The 6,112-nt window shown below is 51.5% G+C and overlaps 1 long non-coding RNA gene across 1 annotated transcript; it reads right to left on the reverse strand.

Annotated features, from left to right (window-relative positions):
* Positions 1-586: 586 nt before the first annotated feature.
* On the reverse strand, positions 587-1,883 carry LOC106028703 (uncharacterized). The gene is made up of 2 exons (XR_001202325.3): positions 1,498-1,883; positions 587-1,200 (listed from the first exon to the last, which is right to left on the reverse strand). It is a non-coding gene; the product is annotated as an uncharacterized LOC106028703 (long non-coding RNA).
* Positions 1,884-6,112: the final 4,229 nt, after the last annotated feature.

The raw sequence follows: 6,112 nt of genomic DNA on the forward strand, positions 1-6,112 counted from the left end.
GCCGTATGGCTCCTGTGGCTCTCAACACACCCAGAGGCCACCAGGATTGATCTGTGCCATCTGGGGAGCATTTGCCAGGGACAACTCTGAAGGAACAGTCTGCTACAACTTCCATCCTCACCACAGCTTCCAAGGCCCTAGAAGGTGGCCAGGGGGGGAGCACTGGATCAGGAGGCTGGAGGATGACCTGAGGGAAAGTGCTGTGAGGACCCCAGACTCAGACCCTGTGCCCCCTGACCTGGAACTCGCCTCCAGCCTTCAGGAGTATGACCTCTCACTGATGGGGTATGCTAAACTGAACGTGTTTCTTTTCCCAGCACTTATGCTAGTGAATGTCTGAAATTCTCCTGCCCCCTCATCAGCAAAGTCAGTGCAATAAAAACGGCTCCCACAGTGGTGACCGCCACCGCCCCCTGGGGTGACAGCTGCTCTTGCCTGTGGCACAGCTTGGCACCCTGCTTTCCTACTCAGTTACTTCACCCTGCCTCCCACACTCCCTTGTGGGTGGTTTGTCCTCCTCATTCCGCGTCCCTGGCCCTCTTCATCAGTTTTCAATGGCTACCCCAGTGAAGGGCCACAAGCACGGTGCTTGAAACACACTTTTATTATTTGGTGGTTCCACAGGAGTCCCACACAGGAACCCTGGGATCTAATAATCAAAGTGTCACCAGGCAGTGCTATGTCCCTTCCTAGAAGCTTGAGGCCTTACTCTTCAAAGGCAAGAAGTGATGGCCCCTTTCTTGACTTTCAAAGCCAGCGACATGTCCCATCTGATCCTCCACTGTCCCATCTCCTAACTCTTGCTCCTGTTTCCTAACTGCATCCAACCCACTTGAATAAACTAGGATAATCTTTCTAATCCCAAAGTCTGTAGCTTAATCCTTAATCACATTTGCACAGTCCTTAATCACATTTTGCCATCAAAAGCAACATATTGTACAAATTCTCTATGATGAATGTGACCGTGATGTATATCTTAAAATGTACCAATAAAATCTGATTTAAAAATAAAGCAACATAATCACAGGTTATGGGGATTATGATGTGGATCTGGGGGAGGCAGTGTTATTCTGCCTACCACACCCACCCAACAGCTGGATCAGGCACTCCAACTTCAAGCAGAATTACTTCGGAGCATCGCTCCTCTGCGCTTCAGCACCTCGTTCTCTTCTCTCCCGTTCTCCTCTCTCCCGTCAGGGACTGAAAGCAGTCAGGACATTCCAGGCCACGTTCCTCTTCCCCAATCCAGCTGTCACGCTCTAGCTCCAACTCAGCCTCCACTGGGTTCTCACTCTCCACCCTTCAACCCCCAGGGGGACCGCTGCAGCTCCCTGTGTAGGTCCCTATCTGTTCGTTCACCCCTGGATGCGACCACTTCGGCCCCAAAGCTCTGTCCTCAGCCCTCCCGTGGCCTCCTCTACCCGCTCTCCACTGGTCCCTCTTGCAGCCTGCTGGCTCCCGAATCTTCCTGCCTGCTCAGTGTCCCTCCAAACTCACCAATGACGACCCCGCCGATCCTCGCCCCCAAAGGCATCGGGGCGTCAGCATCCCCCGCAAAGTCTCCAGGTCGCACTCGACTTCTTTCTCTTCCTCTCCCCCGACTTCCAAGCACCGGACCCAGGACCTCTACTGCACTTGTCTTTCTCGCTGCCTCGGGCCCGCGCCCACGCTCTGCTCTGCACTCAGGCCTTTGCCACGGACCTGAGAGCTAGGATCGACCTTGTCGGGCTCAAAGCCCCCGTCCCCCAAATTTGAGCCTCTCCTAGCCCTTCGGCACCGCTGGGAGTAGGCGCTGAGGAACGGCGAGAGATTCCGGAATGAGAGAGCCTGAACTCCGCGGCCAGCAAAGGCTGGATCCCACAGTGCTTGCTTTCGGAAGTGCTCGGCGACGCTCGGAAACGCTCCTCGAAGCCGAAGCCTTGGCCACGCCTTGTCCATCCAAGGCCCGCTGCGGCGCCCTCAGGGCCTTCTGGGAGATGTAGTTCCGGCCCATTCCCAGAGGCTTCTGCGGCCAGACTGGCGCTGCTGGCGTCCAAGGCCTGTAGTACAGGCTGTGCTGGTAGCATGGCGGAACCGGGTCTCACCGATTGCACTCGGTTTTTAGCATGCAGGAAGGGATGAAGGTTCCAGCTCGAAGCCCAGCCGTCTCTGAGTTCTCCGGGGAAGCGCCTAGGCTTTGCTCCTCCATCCCATAGGAAAACACCACCCTCCCTCCAAGGCAGTGCCCTTTGGCCATGTGGTTCTGCTCCAGGCATCTGTGTCACCAGACTACCCCTGGCAACCCTCTTCTTTGTGCTAGACCCTGCCCACCTTGGCCTGGGAACCTTGACTGTGCCCTGGGCGTCTAATAGCCCTTACCACAGACCTCACCTTTTTCCCTGATGCTGAGTTCCTATGCTCCAACCTTCTATCCCAGCTGCCCTACCATAGGAAACCAGTATTCACGCTGAGATCCCTGGTTATTTATCTGCCACGTCCTGCATGCTCAGCTTTCCTGGAAAAGTCTTCACGCTAATTTTCACTTCCTCACTGCCCTTTCCAAAATTTCAGAATGGCCACATTTCCCGACAGTCTCCTGAGGATTTTGGGCAGAGGCCCCAATGAGTTTTCACTCCTGAGTGGACTCTTCAGTTCTCTCAGCGAAACATTGCAACGTTTGTCACTGTCTACAACCTGGTGCCCCTTAAGGACTCTTCCCTTATTTTCTTGCCTCCATTTCAACCATTCCTTCTTGGATTCTAGGAGGGCCACTTGCTCTCAGCTAGACAGAAAGTGCTGGCCTCTTAAATATTTCTGTCCCGCATCTCTTTTCTATCTCTGCCTTACAGTCTATGATCTCCATGGCTTCACCTACTGATTCCAAGAAGTTACTCCCAGCCTGGTCCTCTCTATAGAGCTCTCAGTGAATTCATCCAAATTCCCCTGGATATCACTTTCTGGGTATTCCAAATTTAAATTCAGTTGTGAACTCAGCTTTCCTTCAAACATTTATCTCTTTTCGTGTCCTGGATCCCTGAGAGTGACACAGCTGTCCTCATTCCCTCAGGCTGGGAACCTGATGGTCTGCAGAGACACCCTTCAAGCAGTGTCTGGGACTGCAGCTGCTAGTTCCTCAATAGCCAGAAGTAGCAAATCCAAGAAGAGTCTACATCTCATACCCTGTCCCTTTCCACCTAGTCTGCTGCTGTGCTCTTAGCTGGGTGCTTACTTCTTCCCTGGAGGATGGTGGTGCTTGTCAGAAGACTACACACAGAGGTCTGCTCCTCAGGGCCAGTCCTTTCCAGAGCCTGATTCTGCAGATGCACAAGTATCATGGCCTAATTCTCTGTGGGTCAACTGAGAACTTCTTAGTATTACCTCTGAGCCCCGTCACCACTTTCTGTCCCTCTATCCTTAGCAGGCATTGTCACCACATCCCTGTTTTCCTGTGCACTGGTCTTCAGGGCTGGCCCATACAGCACTTTCTGTGTGAAATGCTTTGGCTTCATTCCTGTCCATACCAATGCTCTGATTCCTGGGACTTCTGGAAGCTTGTTGTCCTCATGTTCTACTGGAACAGTCAAGATGTGTGGCTTTACTGGGGTCTCAACAAGCTCTGCAGCCCAGGTGGGGTCAGCAGAGGAGGCAGGAGGAGGCATATCCTGCTGAGGGACACTGGGAACAGTCCATCAGGACTGCGTGTGCCCTTATAACTCACAGGAGCTTCCAAAGGCAGCTTCACCCCATAGGGAGCAAGGTCGTGGAGCAGACACAGCCTAATCATTAGTATGTAGGACACAGGCTTAACATTCAGCTGAAGAGTTGGAACAAGGTGAGGTGCCCTCCAGAAGCAGGGACCTGTGCACACCAAACACACTGTATCACTAAGCTAGAGCCACAACTCCAGCTGCCTGGTTCCAAATATATGACACTTTGGAAAGGCAAAACTAGGAGACAGATTAGTGGTTGCTAGGCAATGATAGAACAAGAAGGGTATATTTCATTTTGAAGGCAATGAAAATACTGTCACTGTGATGGTGAATACATGTCATTATACATTTGTCCAAACCTACACAATGTGTCACCACATCAAAAATGAAACTATTTTTTATTTGCTCATCCATCTAGTGTTTTTGAGCATCTGTTTTGTGCCAGGTGCCGGGAATACAGTAATGGCAAAACCAGGCATAGTTCCTGACCTCCTGCAGGTTATGTTCTGATAGGAGAAACAGGTATTAATGAAACAATTGCATAAATAGGTATAAATGGCAACTGTGACAATTTTGATAAAGGAGAAGTGCTGTAAGAGTATGTGAGTGGGGTTTCACTACTCAGAACATTCTGGAAAGCTTTTCCTAAAGACTTGGTGATGCAGATGAAATCTAAGGAATGGAATTTACACAGGAGAAGGGGAGAAATTCCAAGCCGAGGGTCCCACATGACAAAAATGTCCTGGGACAAGAGACTGAAAGAGAAGTACAAGGGACTGACAAAAAAAGGGTGAGGAGAAATCTGAAAGGGGCTGTGTCGATGTCGCTCCCGGCCGGCAGGAAGGACACACGACAAAGTCTGGCAGTGGACAACCTTTTCTTTTATTTTCTCTCCGTACAGCCTGCCCTGGGATCGCTCCCAGCCGAAGCCTCCTCTGGTCCGCTCCCCACGGCTCCTTCCGTGCTTCGCTCCGAAGCCTCTACCGGTCCGCTCTCCGAGGCTCCTTCCGGGCTTCTACTTCCCCCCAGGGGTGGCACCAGTATATATACGGATACAGTGTCCAATCATATTAAAGTAAGCAAGGCAAGCTGATTGGCTAACATATTATTGAGCGGGTTGTTTACGTGGTAAGCAGGAAACTAACGTGCTCGATGGGAGGGGTAATCTAACTCAGGCTTTACTCTTTACCACAGGCCGCATGATCGCTATATGCGGCGGCTCGGCAATGTGGTGGCTCCCAACAGGGCTGTAGTTTGGTGACACAGGAATAGATTCGAGGGAATGGAGTCAAAAGGCATTTGGGGGCCAAGCATATAGCTCAGCGGCACAGCACCTGCCTGGCAAGTGTGATGTCCTGGGTTCGATTTCCAGTAGCAAAAAAAAAGAGAAGGCATTTCGGGCTAACACTGATAGGATGTGATAATACCAAGTGCATTCATTATCCACAGCTGCATAACAATCACCACAGACGTGCTGTCTTCATCTCCCAGTCTCCATGCCCTGGACCTTGAGGCACAACCAAATCCCCCACAAGGCTCTGAGGTTTGCTGGGCAGCTTCAGTGTACTCTAGTGAGGGATGACCACACTGGAGGTGAACAGTCAGGTTTGTAACTGCAATAGCATCAAGGGAGACAAGAGGGAGACTGGAGGACATGGCAAGTCAGGAAGAGGATGTTGGAAAGGTCTTGTGAAATTTGAGTTTGTGTCCATTTATCTTGGAGAAACTAAGGAAGGGGGACTTTCCTCTGGCATTTGGGTGTCAGGAAGAGGATTTAATTCCATGACTGGATTTCCTGATCGAGACGGCGGGTGTCTGTTGTTTCTGTAGCTTGGACAATTTTTTTTTTTTTTTTTTTTTTTTTGGTACTGGGGATCGAACTCACGCTCTCATACTTGCCAGGCAGGTGCTTATGCCGCTGAGCTAAATCCCTAGCTCCTACAATTTTATTTTTGTCTGTGTTCAGTACTTATAAACATCACAGACTGACGTCGATTGTGCAAGAAACAGTTTATGTTCAGGAGTGCTGGTCGTGACTGCTTGTTTTTCCATGGCTGGGCAGGGGCATCCTGTTGAAGCCCGATGGGTGCAGCCAGGTACAGCAGGCCTCCTCTCGCGCCTGCACCTTACGGTGGTGTTGATGTTTCCACCTGTTGCACAGGGCCACTCCGTCCAAGCCTCGGTTTTTCGGTCTCCAGTGTGGGCCAGGAGTCGAGGCAGGCCAGGTGGGGCGAGGACATCGGCCGCTCCACAACGCTCTCCTGGACCTCAGAGGTCATTAGAGTTGTACTTGCGCTCTCGACCAGCTGGGGTGGCCAGCAACTCAACAAAATCTAAAGAAGTCGAATGTCCACGCCAAGGAGCCGCAGGCCCGGGTCTCGCCCAAATCCTAAGCACAGAGACCCCAGGGAATTTCGGCCGCT

The sequence above is a fragment of the Cavia porcellus genome, unplaced genomic scaffold (genome assembly GCF_034190915.1).
Source record: "Cavia porcellus strain 051 isolate PalLab524CR breed Dunkin Hartley unplaced genomic scaffold, mCavPor4.1 scaffold_26, whole genome shotgun sequence".
Lineage (NCBI taxonomy): Eukaryota > Metazoa > Chordata > Mammalia > Rodentia > Caviidae > Cavia > Cavia porcellus.